This window comes from Hoplias malabaricus, chromosome X1, assembly GCF_029633855.1.
Source record: "Hoplias malabaricus isolate fHopMal1 chromosome X1, fHopMal1.hap1, whole genome shotgun sequence".
NCBI classification, from domain to species: domain Eukaryota; kingdom Metazoa; phylum Chordata; class Actinopteri; order Characiformes; family Erythrinidae; genus Hoplias; species Hoplias malabaricus.
The window spans coordinates 24330358-24351604 of NC_089818.1; the positions used below are offsets into that span (position 1 = coordinate 24330358).

The 21247-nt window shown below is 40.7% G+C and overlaps 1 protein-coding gene across 2 annotated transcripts in view; it reads right to left on the reverse strand.

The window, feature by feature from the left end:
• LOC136676098 (receptor-type tyrosine-protein phosphatase S-like) overlaps positions 1-15126 on the reverse strand; it is a 73542-nt gene extending 58416 nt beyond the window's left edge. For both annotated transcript variants that reach the window (XM_066652954.1, XM_066652956.1), the window contains exon 1: positions 14862-15126. The gene's annotated coding sequence lies outside the window, so the exon portion shown is untranslated. The remainder of the gene's footprint in view (positions 1-14861) is intronic.
• Positions 15127-21247: the final 6121 nt, after the last annotated feature.

Below are 21247 nucleotides of genomic sequence, written 5' to 3' on the forward strand. Positions count from 1 at the left end.
AGAAATACATTTTAGGGAGTGGATCGCAAATGTGTGCAGATGTCGTGGCTGATGAGTGTAGAGTAGGGGACAGATATTTAGCAGAGCCCACAAATTAAATGTAACTGCGAAACGAAATCTCCCTGACCAGCTTTTACACTTGGCTTAGAGAGCATAGCTTCTGCTGCCACGGTTGGGGGCATTTGGTCATTTGCCACATGTAGGTAACAGAGGACGTATACCTTGTGTTCTTTACTGGAGTGTTGTGCACTGCCTCATATTGCGGTGCTGTACTGAGATTAGCATGTTAGCTTTGGGAAAACACATTGTGCTTTGGCTACATTGGGACACTATAGAGCACACCATTAATAATTAATATAGAATGTATTGCTGTATGCAAAACACAGCAGCAGGAATATATTTACACTTCAGAATGTTTAGTGCTTGATTTCCTTTAAGTGACAAAGCAATGAAGTCGTGTATAGTTCAGTAAATGCGTATGTATTTGTACATCTGATTCAGTCATATAATAACAGTGATCCTAAAGACGCTTTACATCAGTGACACAAGTAAAATGTTTCTGAAACTAGATGTGAACCAGGTCATTCTGTGAAAAAACTAGGTACAAGCCAACGTTTAACCCTGCCTCATATCCTACAGCTCCAGAAGCTCTTAGCTTCTAGCCAAAGTCCTACTTCTGCTGAAATGACCTGACCTGAGCACTCTGTGAACTACTGACATTTCCAGGTTTCTATAAATCTACAGTTTTATGCAAAAGTCTGAATTCTCAGAGTGAAGTTATATTTTTGGATTATAACAGAGGACAAAAAATCTGTGCTGAATTTCTGTGTAGTTTTCAATGTAAGTTTTCTGAAAATCGTATTTATCTCCAGGTATGTTGGTGTAAAATATGACACTGTTTGATTATAGAGAATCATAGGCTTCCTTGTATTACAAATGCATGAATGAAAATGGAGAACGGCCTAAAACTGAGCTAAAACAATAACCACAGTAGACACAACACAAACAAAGGTAGAATATAGAGAGCGTGTCTGAACTTGTCTGAACTTGTAACATAGGGTGACCAGACGTCCTCTTTTACCCGGACATGTCCTCTTTTTTAGACGTAAAAAAATGTCCGAGCGGAATTCCACAAACGTCCGGGATTTTGTTTTTCTAGCGCTTACATAGAACTTCGAGAAGTTTCGTTCACAAACTAGTCCCGCCCTCCCCTACTCCGATTGGTTCGCTTGAGTGAGAAGGGGGCGTGGTGAAGTAGCCTAAAATCTTCTGATTGGACGGTCTGACTGTAGAGCTACCGTTATTGGTCGATAACCTTCTCTGTAAACATTTAATTGGTCAGTCTGCACGTCAGTAGTCGTTCTTCTTTAACTTTTTTTTATTTTTATTTTATGTGTTCATTATAGAAATGGACATGGAATTGAATTGTTGAGGCATGTTTTTGTGTTTCTGAACAACTCTCAGGGTTAGTTTATAGACGTTGGAACACACAAGAAGTACCAATATAAGAATACTGATTTTTTTTAAAAAAATGGAACAAAACTAATTCAGTCTTTGTAATTATATATGCATTTAGTCCATGTCCTTTAAAGGTAACGTCTAAAGGGACCTGCCGTTATCTGTGGTTTGTTCATGTTTAGAAGTTCTGCTTCTGAAGGAGAAATTCAAGGAGAAATATGACTTGGCTGAAGTTTATCTTGACGTTTTTATTACCGCAGAACCTTGTTTTTTTAACTCGAGTTGTTTAGTTGTGTAGCACTTTCTGTCTGTTACTTTCATGCAATCTCCCTGCTGACCTGAGACAGCAAAGATAAGTTAATATTACCCACCTATGGACCATAAATACAGCAATATCCTCATCTCTTTTCAAGCTTTTCAACGTTTGGAGGGCACTTTGTTATTTTTCAAGGTTAGACCTAGCATTGTCTGACTGAGCCACGTAGCTCACTTGTTTATTAACTCACTTACTGACGAAGGGACCGCATAAACACATTAGATCAGTGTCCCATGTGCAAATTATATACACATTAAATACACATTATAAAAAAAGTATGAATTTTATTTTTAAAAAAAGTGTTGTTTTGATTTTGAAGTCGTAATAATGCTTTTCTAATGCAGTGTATCACAGTTAATGGAACTCCATGGCTCTGCCTGACAGAGGAGTTAAAAGGATATCATATTTGGGTGGGCATTTGAATGATTTGGATTAGGTTATGTAAACAAGGCAGTTCAATTTGCAGGAGCAGCGGGGGTGGTACTGGTGCAAGAACGATAACGGACCGGGAGGGGGAGGACCACCACAACAAAGAAGATGACAAAAGGAGTACAGTTTAAGCATCCGAATATGTGTTTTAATTAGATGAGCCGATGACTCCTCCGAGTGGCTAATGCACACACACACACCCGTAGACACACCCCTGCCGCCTAACACGACATCACATTGACGAAATACAAATGACACTGGAACTCCTGTTCAATTGGAAAACAATCAGAGCCTGTATTTTTAGATGGCCACTATGCGCCATTCTCCTGATGTCGAGTAAGCAGCAGTTGCTTTAGAAGCTTGTATCAGGATCGGGTTGCACTGCAGAGACAAAGATTTTCAATCGGGATGGGAATTAAAAAGACCGGTAAGAGGCACAGAACTCATTTAGAGGAGGAAATAGCTCCCTCGGCCGTGTGTAGACGCATATGAGGAATATAGAGTCATTCCCTGAGTTCACAAGGGTCTTGTTTCAGGCCTCTACCCTGGGGGTCAATCTCTCCGATGAGCAGACGCTGCCCAATGACAAACTATTGATCAGCACTGAGTGATTGTACAGGGGTCAGGTGAACGGATCATCTGCATCACAAAGGAGGACTCTATAAAAGAGCAGTTGAGGAGAGCAAGAAAACAGCTGTTCTAACCATCAATTACCAAGATATTGTCATTACTTCCGACCCCAGGAAGCTAATGGAAATGTCCGTAGCAGAGGCAGCTAATCAGTACCCGAGGAGTTCAAAGGTCACGGCTTGTCTTCAGGATTAACAATACACAAGCTCATGTTGTATGCACTTATTCTCAGACGTTGTATAAATGATTTTGATTTAGAAATCATGGGGTGATTTGTTCTTATTCAGAAGTAAAACAAATGTAGGTAAGAAGCTCATAGTGAAACCTGGCCAGGGCAAGGCCTCCACATGGTGGGGTCGATTTTAAAAGCATCAAATTAGTTTAAAACACCAAAAATAAGCAATCCACATCTCCATGTCGTCCTATTTGAATGTGACATATTAATCTGAATAATATTAATTTAAGAAATGCAATATGACACACAGCATTCAAGCTGCTATTTAAATTTTTTCATTTGGCAGCCTCTGTTTACTAATCGTTTATTTTGATTAATATAATTATATGCATAATCTGATTTGCTTTTTTGCATCTAAATATTTATCACTTTTCTAGTGAATGTGATTCTGAGTAATTCCTGAGGAGGTCTTCACACAAGTCAAAAACAAAGTATGTGTTTTCATATTGTAACAGAAATATGTAGGTTCACTTACATGGTATTAATCTTGTTTACGTATTATTTTCATAATTTATTCCACATCAAAATGCTTTCTGAACCTTGTCACAGGCTGATATTTAAGTTATCATCAATAAAACTACCGACCGCATGCTCAACTCTATACTGTACACAAACAAAAGGCTATGAACTCTCACCTAACAGCACAGGTTTAGGGATTTTTATTCTATTTTTATTCTATTTTCTAACTGAACAATCATTCTTCAACAAATATTCATTCATTCATTGTCTGTAAGGGCTTCTCCAGTTCAGGGCGGCGGTGGGTCTGGAGCCTACCCAGAATCACTGGGCGCAAGGTGGGAATGCACCCTGGAGGGGGCGCCAGTCCTTCACAGGGTCGACACACACTCACACGGACACTTCTGAGTCGCCAATCAACCTACCAACGTGTGTTTATGGACTGTAGGAGGAAACTGGAGCACCCAGAGGAAACCCACGCAGACATAGGGAGAACACACCACACTCCTCACAGAGAGTCACCCGGAGGAAACCCACGCAGACACAGAGAGAACACACCACACTCCTCACAGACAGTCACCCGGAGGAAACCCACGCAGACACAGGGAGAACACACCACACTCCTCACAGACAGTCACCCGGAGGAAACCCACGCAGACACAGGGAGAACACACCACACTCCACACAGACAGTCACCTGGAGGAAACCCACGCAGACACAGGGAGAACACACCACACTTCTCACAGACAGTCACCCGGAGGAAACCCACACAGACACAGGGAGAACACAGCACACTCCTCACAGACAGTCACCTGGAGGAAACCCACACAGACACAGAGAGAACACACCACACTCCTCACAGACAGTCACCTGGAGGAAACCCACACAGACACAGAGAGAACGCACCACACTCCTCACAGACAGTCACCCGGAGGAAACCCACACAGACACAGAGAGAACGCACCACACTCCTCACAGACAGTCACCCGGAGGAAACCCACGCAGACACAGAGAGAACGCACCACACTCCTCACAGACAGTCACCCGGAGCGGGACTCGAACCCACAACCTCCAGGACCCTGGAGCTGTGACAGGGACACACTACCTGCTGCTCCACCCCAGTTATGTTATGTTACTGATACAAGAGAGCCACAGTTAGAACTGTGCAAGTGTAGATTCTCTCAGCAATCACAAGCACGGCTGGCAAACCAAACACTTCTGTTTGCTCATGTTTGCTGGTGTCTGTTAAGGCAGTGTGCTCTGTCCTTTATACACAACTCTAAACTTTAACACATGAAAACCAAACACATGGAGTTCAAATTGTGTTTGAAAACAGAAAACAGAACCTTGGAGCCTTGTGGACAAGACATTTTGGGGTCAGTAATTTTGATGCATTTCTTCCAACAAATAATTTATCAATCACACTAAAAGTAAACAATATATTTGCATGTGGCAAAAATATACCACTCAATAAATGATGAAAAAGAGACTGATAAAAGCGTATAAATAATTGAATGAGTGATACACGCCCCTGATTTGCAAGAATGAGCAATTAATTAAAGCTGTCAAATTTGACCAAATACTAATCAGCATTCACTATTCATCAGTGAGTCCGTCATCAATGTGTAGATAGTTTGATAAAAATAAAGACCCCAAAACAATTACAAAATTACAAAAATTACAATTACAAAAATGCAATTTGACTGGGTCCTAAAGTGGTATATCATCAAACAACTCAATTAAAATAATTTATCTTCAAATATTTATAATCTAACTCAAGCCATTTTTGTTACTTGCATTATTTTTGAACTCAGAGCCTATGTTACGTCCACAGCTACATCCTCTGCTGAAGGCCAAGTATCAGTTAAAATATTCTGCCCACTGACCAGGCAGCTTTCAGATCATGTAATTTGATTTTGACCCAGACCAGTGGTTTCACTGCGAGCCCATCGGCATGCTCCGTGAGACCAGATGAAGGAGGCTCAGATTGTATCAGGAGAGAAAAAAAAAAAAAACACTCGCAAACAGAGCAGCGCAGTACAGGCAGTCAGCCTAGCAACATTAATTCTTATGGACACAAAGGCTTTTCATCTTCTTCGCTGCTTCTTCCAGAGAAGAGTTCATTGAAAAACACACTTCAGCCATGACCAGATACAAGCAGGATCCATTTTGTCTTTTTTTCTGTTGTAGCATCCTCAGGGGACCCCCAGTGCTCATGTTGACTGTAAAGACCCTGGCTGTAGGGTATGTGTTGTGAGAATAAACCCCACAGAGAGCCTACGGCCAGTCACTCAGCCTCAGACAAAGCAAGCCAAGCCTGACTCTAACCGCTCAACATGCACAGAGAAAAGTCTAGTCAAAGTGAGTTACAAAAGTAGGCCAGAACTGCTCTGAATCAATACGACACTGCAATCCAAACAGCTCAAATGAAAAAGGGCAAGAAAGTAACTCCATGCATTCTGTGATAATGCGTTTGTTTGACAGAGTTTGCATCAGGCTAGCAGGGGTTAGACGGTGTCAGAGTGTGGTGCAAGGAGCTGGATGCAAATGCGAGAACTAGACAAAACTTGCATGTAATGAACACAAACAGAAAAAAGAAGACACAACATAACACCAACATGGGGAGGAAACAGATAGGGAATAAACTAAATCTAAAAAGGGAACAGGAACACATACAAAACATACAACAGAGACCAGGCAATTAACAGAAAGGCACAAGGATCGGGCCAATGGAAAATGGACTAGAGCCAAACAAAGCAAGACTAAGATAAACACAGGAAAAGGAGCGATGCAGGAGGAACACTAGGGGATGACTAATGTGAGGTAGAAACAGAGTCAGCACAGGAACAAAACAAAGACAAAAACCCAGGTGTGTTCTACACACGAATACCATACAGTGTATACTACGTACTCATCGTATTAGTATGAGTTCAGCAGGCTTGTACACAATATACTTACATACTACACTCTTTCTCGCTAACCGGACGTGATGAATTGTTGCTATGACAACACACATCACGTCAAGCTGCAGCTGCAAAACTGTCTGACATGTTTTAAAGACTAGAACTCAAATACCACCCTCCACACTGCGTAGTGCACAGTGTATGTCATAAAATAACAGTTCCTGCACATAGTAAGTCTCATTTCCCTGTCTAACATTTAATGCACTCCCAGAGTGTGGTAGTATTCGTTTAATAATCTGTGACATCATGTAGGATGTAGGGCCCTGTTTGGAATGGGACCAAAACTTTCCAAATCGATTGGTTCCATGTAGGAACTGTGGAGTGCTTTGTATAGTCAACTGTAACACTCGTATCAATACTACACACTAGTCTACATACTCAAACACTAGTTAGTATCAAGCGTGCAGCTGAAGACAAAAATGTAAACAGAAACACGTGAAACAAAGAAAGCATGGAGAACAAAGACAGGAAGGAAAACAAGACTGAAACAAGATAGATAAAGAACACAGGGATGGAAAAGACACCAAACATCACAGGAGGAAAAAAACAGACCCTTTTATCCACACGACAAAGGAAGACTGACTGTAAAGCGATGAATGAGAACAAAAACCAAGAACTTTCTATAAACTGAAGTATAAGGATTTTGTAACTGCGACGGGTCAAATGAACAAAACTATCATTTCAGCCTAGAAATGTACGCTGGCCAATGTTTGCTTTAGAATAGACATTATATATGTGCAGTAGCCATCCTGCATTGTCATTAGTAAAATACAAGGCTTTGTATCAAAGCCCTTAAACGACATATTATTTTAGATTTATTTGATCTTCCTCTTTGTGTTTCTGAGAGTTGAGTCTCAATGTGGTACTTAAAATCCATTCTCTCTTCCACTAAATAATGCAATAAGACATTTTTAAATATGTAATTACTGTGCAATTGAATTATAATGAGATATAGTATTCACCAAACCCATATTCTTTATGAAACGAATAAAAGAACATAAAACTCTATTATCAATTTGTGGCTTTAATATAGTTATAATGTCGAATCATTATTCAAACACCGTATTACTTCAAATGTACTATAAGATGAATCCAGAGGAAATTCATTAGTGTAGTATTACTGCTCTGTAGTCTACAGGACCTAGCCTAATATTAGAATGAATAATAGTGGTATGTTCTATTAAGATAAATTAAGAAAATATGTCTCCTTCCTATATAAATATACTTCATATATTCATGTTCACCAATCAGCAATCAGAAAAAAATACAATTTATTGTTAAATAAACTTATTAAAGTACTTTTACAATTTTACTGTATACACTGAATGTATACATGGAACGCTAAGCAGTAAGCCTTGTACTCCCAAAAGCACTGGGAAGCATTTGTTTGTGGGACACTAATAAATAAAACCCTCTCATTCAGTAGGTTTGCTTGTCGGCCATCTTGTCACTATCTCATCCTCCATCTCTCTGTGGCATCAATCAAATATCTTCAGAATTTCCAATCTAACCAGTCTGATTCCTGAGCTGTTGGACAGGACGTAATACCCTTGACCCATTGTCAACACAGAAGCACCACTGAAGGTTATATCATGTCAGTGTCATGAAGTTGACAAAGTAAGAGAAGTACCAAGAGTCTGAGGCACATCTGTATTCTCAAGCAGAGCATCTCACAACTCTGTCCGATGTTCCCTTGATTTCTGTTCTGTATGTACAAGCCAGTGACCCAGACATCGGTCAAAGTCAAGGAGAGTGGAAGGCCAGATTAAGATCGTCTGGTGCCCCAGGGCAATAAAATTATGGTGCCCCTTCCTCAGAAACCCTGCACACTTAACACTGTCCCTATCACACACAGTGTATTCATCAGAGAGATAAATTCATACTCAAGTAAAAGTGGCCTTCTATCTTATAGAACTGCAGTGGACAGGAGCATCAATCAACATAGGAGTTCCTAAAGTTTGTTAGACTATGTTCTATATAAAATTGTGTGTGTGTGTGTGTGTGTGTCTGTGTGTCTGTGTGTCTGTGTGCTGAAACAATATATAAAAAACTAGCCAGAATTGAACATCAGCCACTAATAAACAATTCAAAATTTTGCAAGCAAGACAAAGAGGAACAGCTGCCTCCCCATCATTCTTCTCCCAAAATAAAATCATCTGTACATTCCACTAGAGAGATAAAGCTGACTGCATTATTCATCAGCATACAGCCATAACATCAGAATGACTGATTTATTTGAACAGGCATGCTAACCTGCATGCTAACCAGCCTCAACAACAAAAAAATGCTAGCAGCTACATAGGAAAAGGGGCATTTCAGGACAACTAATCTTTCTAAAGCATGTTAACCTCTTGTGACTATGGGGCTGTGCTGTTTCCGAGACAGGCTTAAAGAAATCCTTTTCAAAAATGCTTATTTTTCTAATGTAATGAATGAGCTGGTTAGCTTTGAAATCATGCTAATGGCCTCCATTAAGTCTCATTCACTGGGCGATGAAGTAGGATATTCTTATAATAATGATCATTATCTTTCAGTCTTTTGTTTTATTTTACTTACTTACTTATTTATTTATTTTTGCTGTGGTATTCATTCAACAAATACAAAAGTACTTTAATAAATTGCACAAAGGCTAATAACCTAGCCTAATAGTGACTACAGAGTTTAAATGGGTACACCATTAGTTTTTTAAAGTTTGGCACAGTTCAATCACTGAGAGATTAAACATGGTGCTTTATGTGAAATTGTTGATAACTATTAGCAAGGCTACTGGGCGCTAAAACTGCTACGATCTACAATCAATGCTAACTCTGGTACCCAATTTAACCCTCAGGCCTTGTGTAGTTTATTTGTCATTCATTGTTATTTTTGTTGTCTTGTATCTGTTGTATTGTTGTAATCCTTTTGATGGCCTTTGATTTTGCAATTTTGTAAGTGCTTTGGGTTCTTAAAAAGCACTATATAAATGAAATTAATCATTATTATTATTGTTATTATTATTAATATTTAAACAGTAATGACTCAGTAGGCATATGTTTTTCTGGAACGGGGCATTTCACATCAAACCAGTATCAATGGACTTGTTTCCATCTTAATTATTAAATTCTGTAATTCACCTTTAATTAAGCACTACACTAGGGCTGTGCCAAATCGTATCGTTCACAATAATATCGTCATCATTTTTAAAACTATTTTAAAAAGTCAATATCGTGATATTCTAACGTTTACCTAACAACGTCATGCAATTAGCACGGTGAATCAAAAACTTATAAATAAATAAAACCATGTACTATTTTTAATATATATTACACATACTTAATATAATAAATATTAATGTAACATTTTTTGTTGCAAAATAAATGTGTCCTTGAAATTAATAAAGTATTTTTCATTGTTTTGTCATATCGCCAAGGATCTCGTTATTGTGAAAATACCCTGAAATATTGTGATATTATTTTAGGGCCATATCGCCCACCCCTACACTACACTGTGAATACTCAAATAACTTAAATTATTAAAACGTATGATCTTTGTAAAGTACTTATCCTACACCTGTTCATAAAACAGAAGCAGGCAGCTCCAAATCTCTCATGAAGTCTTGATTTTGACAGAAAACGAGTCACCACTGCGGGAAGAAACCAACCAAGCCGCTGAAGACTACTCCAGAGCATTATTCTCCCCTCTTATTCACCCCTCACTAACACTTATTATGTATATATGCAGAGAACATTAGCAGCTCCAGAGGTCTGTCCTATTTTAAAACATTACACTCAACTCCAAACCTGCTTACACTATGTAAATGTTGCCCTCATACTCCTTGTGGTTCTTGAGAGATGTTGAGGTCACCGCAGTGAGGATCTTTACTTTTTCAAGCTTTTCTTTCCTCCTTTTCGTCAGGACTGCTACTGCAGCAAAGTTCCATAGCATCCACCACCCGAAGATCAAAGCCAAATAAATTATTCCTCACACATATTCGCCGCATTTATAAGTCTAGGATTAGACGCTGGATCGAAACCAGAACTGTCTGATGCATATTTAAGCAAACTGTAATTGAATTCACAATAATTTCGCTGGTGTTTTTTTGTTTCCACACTGTTCTTTAAGTGAAAATTCAATCAGAAAAATAATTTCCCATTTTAAAACTGTCATCGTAAACACGTAAACACCTTCAACTCGTGGGTTTCTGCTCATTGATTAATCACTCAATGGTGTGACAGTGGTAACCAAACACTAAGGAGGGAGTACAGGAAGCAGATAAATTGAACCTGACCATTTCCCATGATAGAGAAGCTGTCACAGACAGAAGAAACCCGATCAATTGACTTGCACTTGAAGTGTGCAATTAACTGGCGTTCCCCAATACACCGACACGGATGAGTTCATTTCCAAATGGAAACACACATTTCCGCAACACTCCCTCTCACACACACACACTTGTCTTTCAAGCAAGAAGCCAACATGAGACGTTTCTCATTAACCTCCTCATTTCTGTGTCTCACACTGGAGACCACTGTAGTCAAAGGGTTTCTTATGGCTTCATGCCTCAGGTCCAACTGAGTATTCACTGAAAGTGCACCTGCTGTACCTGTTTTAGGGGAAATTTTAACAGTAGAAAACTTATTATTTTCCCCACTCTGCTTTCTGATTTTGGTTGAGCTGCTAGTGAGCAATGTGGAGAGAGAACTCCATTCTATGATAGCAATCCACACCTTTGTAAAGACCCACCATTGCAATTTAAACCCTACAGACTGCCTACAGCTACCTGTTGTTGTTTTTTTTTCTCTAAAACAGCCATTAGCATAATAAAACTCACATATAATCACAATAATCACAAAGCAGTCCCGAACTAAGAGTGGGTATGTGAGAAATAGTGCCCTCTGTGATGATTTAGTATGTTTGCTAAGTGAGTGTTTGTGTTACAACTCGGTTTTTAAGGTGCTTTCCATGTAAAACACATTCTAATATTATTTTAAAAATTCGAGCCTCGCTCCAGGTGTTCTCCCTGTGTCTATGTAGGTTTCCTCCGGGTGACTGTCTGTGAGGAGTGTGGTGTGTTCTCTCTGTGTCTGCGTGGGTTTCCTCCGGGTGACTGTCTGTGAGGAGTGTGGTGTGTTCTCTCTGTGTCTGCGTGGGTTTCCTCCGGGTGACTGTCTGTGAGGAGTGTGGTGTGTTCTCTCTGTGTCTGCGTGGGTTTCCTCCGGTTGACTGTCTGTGAGGAGTGTAGTGTGTTCTCTCTGTGTCTGCGTGGGTTTCCTCCGGGTGACTGTCTGTGAGGAGTGTGGTGTGTTCTCTCTGTGTCTGCGTGGGTTTCCTCCGGGTGACTGTCTATGAGGAGTGTGGTGTGTTCTCCCTGTGTCTGCGTGGGTTTCCTCCGGGTGACTGTCTGTAAGGAGTGTGGTGTGTTCTCTCTGTGTCTGCGTGGGTTTCCTCCGGGTGACTGTCTGTAAGGAGTGTGGTGTGTTCTCTCTGTGTCTGCGTGGGTTTCCTCCGGGTGACTGTCTATGAGGAGTGTGGTGTGTTCTCCCTGTGTCCGGACCCACCACGACCCTGAACTAGATCAGCGCTTACAGACAATGAATGAGTGAATAAATGAATGAATAGATAAACACAGGGGAAAAAGCGGTTCTGGTTCCTTTTGCTTTAAAGGTTTTCCAGGCCACAACATTATGTGTGTAGCATACTAGTGCTTCTGGAAAATGAGTCTCATTTCTGAAGAAAACCATTCTACATCTTAGCGAATTCAATACAAATCTCTCGTCAACTTTCTTCACAGCCCATTGGCTTCTATAATAAATGTGCGTCATGCCAAAGGGTTTTGCGTTTTTGTTTTTTTTTTTCTAAGAGGGAAACATGTCAAAATGACAGTCCTTGGACGTAACCATCTGGTGCAGATATGACAGGAAGAGATTTGGTAAAAATGTTGCAATACTTCTTGAGCTACCTGCCTCCAAATATCAAATCTGAGGTCCGGCACCACCTCATAAAAAAAAAATCTCATTACGGTTACGTGAGATGCAAAAACAGGAAGTATCTATGTGTGGTTGATGCTATTACGAGATTCTGACAGGATGCTCACCCACACACCGACCACAAATAATCCACAGAAAACATTATGAAAAGCCAAACGGAGCCGAGCGATGGCCCACACTCGGGAACGCTGCTGGTCCTTTGCCATCCGGCCTCACGCCACTCTGCTTTAAAGGAAGGAATCACACAAGGTGTAGGACGACGGAGCGGGGAAGTGGGAAAGCGTCCGAGTGTTGAGCGGGCAAGGGAGGGCAGCCATTTCTGAAACTCAGAGGAGCATGATGTGCTTGACTTAGGAAAGGTTGTTATTAACATGGAGACAGACACACACTCACACACACACACACACAATACTTTTGAACTGACATAAGCCCTTTCAGAACACAGCCACATCTATAATTCATAATAACAGTCATTTTACTAATAATGGAATTACTACACGGTTAAAACACAGCACATACTGTAAAACTATTATTATTATTATTATTATTAATATTATAGATGTATGTTTGAACAGTAAGGGTTTTTATATGTTTGAGTTTGCTTAATAATTTGTACATAATGATAGTTTTGTTAAAGCCCCCTGTTTTCTGATTGATGACACCCATTAAAATTAATCTCATCATTTCCAAGAATACCTTAAAGCTTTAAAATGGCTTAGACGTAACACTACATCTTCACCTTCATTCAGTATGCAGGGATCTATGAATATGCAATTAGTCCCAGCTCCTATCTCCACCCACCCCTCCGGCATTCACTCGCAGCTCACAGGATTAGTTCGGTAGGTTGATGATGTAAGAAACCCTGGCCGCCTGAACTCGTCCGATTCAGACGTTTTGGGACAGAGCCCCTTCAAAACAGAGAAGCTCTTACTGTTTTTTTTGCGCACGAGCATTTTTAAAAAAACAATTACATAAATAAATAAGATGAAAATGGACGTGTATGTTACAAAAAATGTTCACTTGAGGGGGGGTCTAATGTTTGACGTATTGCAGTGGGGTCCATTGAAATCGGGGTCTTTAATTTTGACGTGTAGAGTAATATCTCAAAGGTTATGTTTGAGATTCCAGACGAAACTGAGGATGTCCCGCTGATTTCAGCTTCAGGAACACGTCTGAAATCACTTTCAAATTAACCATCAACAGCAACGACTCTGTGGTGAAATAAATAACGTTCTTTTACAAATGTAATAAATAATAACAACAAATACGACTGTGAACTGTTTGAAAATGAATTCTGAATTTGTTCAGTTTTTAACAATAATTAATAATAATGTCTACAACTCACAGCATTGTTTGTTTTTTATTTATTTGCTTCTGAATGTGTTTATCTTTTTACACAAGTAGCAGGTGGAGCAAACTCAGTACTGGGTTTGTGTGTGTGTGTGTGTGTGTGTGTGTGTGAACTGCATTAAAGCTTATTCTGAAGCATGTATCTCCAGTGTAAACTGAGCTAGAACTTTTCTTCATTGTGGCATTAATGCTTCCAAACAGCAGTGTGTCTCCTGTACGGCACACAGTAGAGTCTCCTCCGTCAGCACACAGCAGTGGGAAACATTAAACCAGCGATTACTGCCTCTCTCTCTCTCTCTCTCTCTCACACACACACACACTCACACACACACACACACACACAGCAGCCTTCCCTGAAAGGTAAAGAGGAAAGGGTTTGATCCTCTGAAAGGCGTTTTTATTCGGTCAAACCCGTCCCTCAGTCCGAAGGCTGTAAGTCAGATCTGTTTAAAAACAGAGGGAAAAAAAAACACACATTTGACCAAAGACGCTGAAGTTGACAGCGTCGGAAACGCACTGAGATCGGAACAAAGGGAGCTCAGACGGGCAGCTGCTGGGTCCTGGAGCATGTCGTTCTCTCTAATGAACAATGAGCATCACCCCCGTGCGCACAGGACACACACAGAGCGCGTTATCAGCCCGAGAGCCAGCAGCAGGACACACACTGACACGGATTACATTAACCACGGCGTCTAACGGGAGCCTGCGTCTCTCTGACGGTGAGCCTAGGTGTGAACACAGCACCGCGCTCCGGTTTCTGAGGCTGGGAGATGTAGTCTAACGCCATTAAAGTCCGTTAAATGACCAACGTTTGGTGATAACTGTTGTTGATAATGGTTTTTAACGTTGGAAAAGCCGCATCGGTGCGTTTTTAAAGTGTGGAAACTGGCGAAATAAGGCTGTGGATTGAATAAGCTCCTCCAGCAGCATCTTTCCATCTTTCCTCCACATTCAGGGGGGTATTGTGTGCGCTCGGTGCCTCTAGGTGACCATTGTCTGAAGCCCAGCTCCACATTAAGGCACAGTTCTATTGAGGAGGATGTGCTCAGGTTATTTACCTTTGTCTTGGTTCCCTTCACGGCGCCGGGCAAATGCATGTGGTCTCGTAAATCCCGAGGATCTGTCCGGACACCTCCGCGAGCTGATAACGCCGTGTGTGTGTGTGTAAGTGTGTGAATAATGGTTTTTCGGGGGTCCGTTATCTTTGCACCCCCATTCTCCACAGTCCTCCGGTGGATGAGGGCTGAGCGCTGGTTGATGTCATCGGCACCGTGAGGCACAAGCAGCCTCCCTTTCTTCTTTCCTCTCTCTCTCTCTACCCCCCCTTCTCTCCCCCGCGGGTTCCCTTTGTCACGTGACCCGAGACTCGCTCCCTCAGCAGCCAACGGTTTTCCAAACCCGTTTTCAGACAGGCCCCGCCCACTCACGTCACGATTGGCTATTTCTATTTTTGTTCAAAAATCTACAGTTAAATAAATAAATAATTAAATACATAAATAAGCAAATAAACACATTTATATAGGTATATTTCATATTATTTGTAATCTTATTTGTTTATTATTATTATTTACTGTTGTTTTTGTTGATTATTCATTTTCAAAATAGAAGTTGGCACCTTGTAATTTTTATATGTGTTTGTGTAATCTATTAAGAGAACGCTTAGACCTATTTGTTCTTAATAATTAAAATTGAAATGTCAATATTCCAAAAATAAAAATATATATTAAAAATATTAAATAGATAAAATAAAAGTATTTAAATATTTGAGAAGACTCTTACATTAAAAAAGCGTATCTATTTTTATAAACATATAAATTTATTATTTAAATGTATTTTGTTCATTGCAATAGATGTATAATTCATTTAATTAAAATTGTATTTATTTATTTCATTTTTTCAGGGGCTGTATAACGGCCACCCAGTGGCAGAGCCCCGCCCAGGCTCTGGTCTCCGCCAATCGCAGCTCAGGAGGAGGTCCTGCCGGAAGACGGGCGGTGAGGAATATCTGTCGTCGCCGGTGGAGGGCGGAGGGTTTGTAATTATAGTGGAGAGGGCTGGAGAGAGGATTTGGATTTGCCTTTACGCACGGTGCCACACTTCATGCAGGACTGGTTTAAATGGGACATGTCTTAGGAGACAGCTTATCTTAGGCAGACTTAGTCAAACCACCAGTGCATTCGTGTAGTTGGTCCATTTAAATTTTACATCGTTATAAATAATTATATGTTACAGGCTTTAAACTATGAAATAAATCATTTTTTTGGTTACTTTAATTGTAGTTGTTGTACTATTTGAAGTGTATTTAATTATAGTTACAGAGTGCTGTCTCATGTTTGTTGAACAACATGGAGCAGTTCCCTCACAGAGCAATAAACACGCCTTTATAGAGCAGTTTTCCTTTAGACTGCTGTTGTGAAACAGATTATATAACACAGCACAAGCATCAAACATTCTTCTTGGGAATAACACACCACAGCAGCATGTGTTTTAACAGGTAATTACATTACTAGAAGGCTGGCTGAATAACAGTCATTATTTACATTTTCACATCAAGTAAGTTGGATACTGATTGCGTTAAACCAACCAGAGCAGGCCCCCTGTTGTTTGGCTCTGTTTACTGGCTTTGTGTAAGAACGGTGTAATCATAAATATAAAGGTGCTATAAACGGTTCTGTGAGCGATGCCACAGAAGAACCACTTTTGGTTCCATAAAGAAGTGTTATTTTTTAAAGAGGTGTGAGTGTGAAGAAGAACCTTTTATAGCACCTTCATTTTTAGAGGTGTAAGTAAAGCACGCCAAACAGAACACATCACGAATAAGTAGAGACGCTAATATCAATTAAATATAACCCCAGGAAAAGAGTCTCTGGGAAAAGTGCGTGTGGAAGAACATTGTTCGCCTAAAGAACTACGGATGATTCACAGGGACAAACTAAGAAAATGGGTTAACTGCATTTGAAAAATGTAAAAATAGTGCAGCTACTTTCATAATTGTAACAAATTTCTTTTAGTGTGATTTCACTAAAAGAAATTTGTAGAAACATTACCTTTGTCCAACAGTCTTAGGTCCAGTGAAAAACGTATACGATTACAGACTGCAGGCCATCTGTTATCATGCACAATTAGTTTCGCACGGTCTACTCCATTCATCACTGGCCAGTTTCTGACCACAGAACTGCTGTGTGTAAGAAATCTTGTGGGTGCTGTACATTTTCCCAGTTCTGTTATGTTGGCATGTGCTTGTTGATAAATAATATACACTTTAGTTAAAAACTCTGAATGTGCTGTGTTTTTAATATTATTATTATTTTAAACAATATAAAAATGTGGTGTGTTCTCCCTGTGTCTGCGGGGGGATCCTCCGGGTGACTGTCTGTGAGGAGTGTGGTGTGTTCTCTCTGTGTCTGCGTGGATTTCCTCCGGGTGACTGTCTGTGAGGAGTGTGGTGTGTTCTCTCTGTGTCTGCGTGGGTTTCCTCCGGGTGACTGTCTGTGAGGAGTGTGGTGTGTTCTCTCTGTGTCTGTGTGGGTTTCCTCCGGGTGACTGTCTGTGTGGAGTGTGGTGTGTTCTCTCTGTGTCTGTGTAGGTTTCCTCCGGGTGACTGTCTGTGAGGAGTGTGGTGTGTTCTCCCTGTGTCTGCGTGGGTTTCCTCCGGGTGACTGTCTGTGAGGAGTGTGGTGTGTTCTCCCTGTGTCTGCGTGGGTTTCCTCCGGGTGACTGTCTGTGAGGAGTGTGGTGTGTTCTCCCTGTGTCTGCGTGGGTTTCCTCCGGGTGACTGTCTGTGAGGAGTGTGGTGTGTTCTCCCTGTGTCTGCGTGGGTTTCCTCCGGGTGACTGTCTGTGAGGAGAGTGTGGTGTGTTCTCCCTGTGTCTGCGTGGGTTTCTTCCGGGTGACTGTCTGTGAGGAGTGTGGTGTGTTCTCTCTGTGTCTGTGTGGGTTTCCTCCGGATGACTGTCTGTGAGGAGTGTGGTGTGTTCTCTCTGTGTCTGTGTGGGTTTCCTCCGGATGACTGTCTGTGAGGAGTGTGGTGTGTTCTCTCTGTGTCTGTGTGGGTTTCCTCCGGGTGACTGTCTGTGTGGAGTGTGGTGTGTTCTCTCTGTGTCTGTGTAGGTTTCCTCCGGGTGACTGTCTGTGAGGAGTGTGGTGTGTTCTCTCTGTGTCTGCGTGGGTTTCCTCCGGGTGACTGTCTGTGAGGAGTGTGGTGTGTTCTCTCTGTGTCTGTGTGGGTTTCCTCCGGGTGCTCCGTTTTCTTCCCACGCTCCAAAAACTATTACTACTATCCTACTATGAAATCTACAACTATTTTCTGGTGTATAAATACAAAGTGATAGCGACAAGGTGTGTAGATATCTAATATAGAGATTGTTCGTATCAGAGCTGGTAAAAGCTTTCACCCTATATTACTTTACAGCAATGCTTATCCATCCTCGTCCTGGTGTCTCACCATCTGCACCGATTAGTCTCGCTCTATTGCCTCCGCTACTGCTCACAGTACAAGTATTAAGGTCTTCATGAGCTTAATCAGGAATATATTAAAAGAGGAGGACAGGCCTCAGGTCAGTTTTTACTGAGGCTTAATATTGGGAATCTTTGGCTTTTTTTTTTGATGAAAAGAGCAAAAAGAACAGATGTGACCTTCACTGAATGACCTATGGATTCTTTTGAATTCTGAAAGCCCTACAACTCATTCATTCATTCATTATCTGTAACCCTTATCCAGTTCAGGGTCGCAGTGGGTCCGGAATCACTGTGTGCAAGGCAGGAACACACCCTGGAGGGGGCGCCAGTCCTTCCCAGGGCGACACACACTCACACCTACGGACACTTTTGAGTCAGCCCAACTGTGGTCTTAACATCTAATTTTACCTGTAAGCGTCATGTTCAAAAATTCACTCAAGAAAAACCTGTCAGGAACAAGGCTGCAGAAGAAAAATGGTGTATTATGATACTTAAAGGAACACTATGTAATATTTGTAACTTACTGTTACAGCTTCAAAATCACTGTGATGTTTCAATGACCTGTAATAGGTGGAACATACCCTCTGTCATTTCTACTCTGGGTTCAGCACTGCAGAAACTGCACTATGTAACATTTGGAGGAGGGTAGGAAACTACCCCCTCCTCAAACTTTCTTAGTGCTCCTTTAAAATCATGTTGATGATTGTATCACATCACACACAGAACAAACGTGAGTAATATCATATTTAAAAACGCAATCACAGACCTTTATGCGATAAACACATGTTCATTAATAAACGCCTGATAAGCACAATATGCTCAGAAAAGCCATATCATGATAATCATCCAAGTGTTTTCATGTTAGCTCTAAAATACTGTCTCACTGCCCTCCTCTGGCATACGATTCATCCAGATGTCGACTAAAGCAGAGAGTTCCACCTGTTGCACAGTTACTGTAAGCGAACAGAGGGGAAAAACAAAGATCAGAGATGTCATTTACTCTGCTGCTTTGACTAAACTTGAATGCTCCGGTTCCTGTCTTAATTCCCATGTGATGATCCTTTCACCTGTGCATTCAAGCTTCAAGAATTCAAAACAACTTTAAAATAAACCTTTTTACACAGAAGCCGAAAGCCGAGACTCATCAGCGCCACGCATCAGTGGCCTTCGAGTCCGAGGAATAACAGACGAACAAGTCAACTCCAGCGTCGGGATCAACCCACAGCCACAGAGGTGTGTTTCCTCCACTCCTCACAGTTCATCCTGCAGTTATCCTTTAAAACACCCCAAAATCTGAAGAGACGGGAAAGAGTTAAGGAACGAGAAAAATAGAATTAGGAAATCCTTCGTGATTAAGCTGGTGGGTTTCAAAGAAGATAAACCACTGGCGACGACACTGATCCGGTGCTCAACATCAGGATCAGGCTGAAACCTGCTCAACACTCTGAACAATTCACATATTGATTGAACTGGATAAGAACCCACAGAGTTCACAGAGTTCTCCATGAAGCCAAAATATAAGAAATATATATATGAGACCAAAGAAACAGTACGGAACCCTGTTTAGCAAATGTCTTACCATGTTCTGTAATTATATTTGGGATTAGAATGTGCTGAGTGTAACTTTACAGGTTACTAAAGCATAATAAATAGCTTTTATGTGCTCACCAAGCTGTCACACTGTAAATGAGGTCACACGTACTTCACAAACTGTCGTGTGACTGCATTCAGGACGTTCAGCAAATGTCACTTAGGGACATCATGACTTAAAGTGAAGGATAAAGATGTGTAGGGAACGTTCCAGACCTTTTGAAGTGTTCGTGACACACGTGTCACCATGTGCTTTCATGGGCTACATTAAAATTACAGTTCTGCAGCATGTTTATTTCTTCTTTTATAGCGTTGTCTTGAGCATGCTATATCAACCATCTTAAAGACCCTCTAATCCCAACACCTCTTAGATATAGGCATTACTGACACTGGTTCATTTCCTACTTTACCAATAAAATCACTGCATTAAACTAAATACAAAACCTCCCTTTCTGACTTTATACAAGGAGTTCCCCAGGGCTCAGTCTTGGGCCCTCTGCTGTTCATCATTTTTATGCTGCCTTCTCTATGTAAAACAATGTTTGGTATTAGAATATTTGCAGGAATTGAATGTGTTAATCTTATTTATGCTGAAACATGTAGTAAATATCCTAACTGACATTTACTCGTACCATTCTACATATAAATCTCCCTCTGAAAAATATAAGGAAGCACTAGAATTTTTAATTTATTGTTGTGAATACAATTCTGAAATTACAAAACACTACATAACTTTACATTCATTCTTTTATTTTACATTTAAATACCCATTATTACAAGCATCAATGCGATTAATCGTGAAAATGTGTGATTAAATAATCTTTGATTTATTGATTCACAGCCTTGATTAATGAGTTATAAATATGTAATTTTTAATGAACATAAATAAGTGTACAGTGGTTTAATCCATGACCAGGAAGAGTTATTGTAAGACAAGAATTAAAACATAAACCTGATAATTTCAAGCGAAACAAAATAAGAAAGGAATAAGAACGGAAAGCACAGCATGGTAAAGGTTAGGTTTCTCAGACCCATCACTGGAGCTGTTCCCCTGGTTACTGTGGCTCCATAAACATCTCAGAAATTGTCATTGAGATTTAACGTTTTATTTTGTCTGTCTATTAAATTTGCTTTAGAAAGCTAGTAAAAGGATAACGTCTCTGGTGAGACACATTAAATGAAGTGGAAGTAATGACTGTGGGGCTGGAGGGACTTTGGAGCGATGCCAAAGAAGAGCCACTGGTTTGGGCTCCCCCTGAAGAATCCTTAGAGAATAGTTTTTAACTTAAGAAGCACTTTTCTAAACGAGATGTGTGAGCGTAAAAGCCCAAGCACCTTCGGAGGTGTGTGTGGCGCTACCTGTGAGAAGCAGAAAACACCACCAACATCTGAGGCA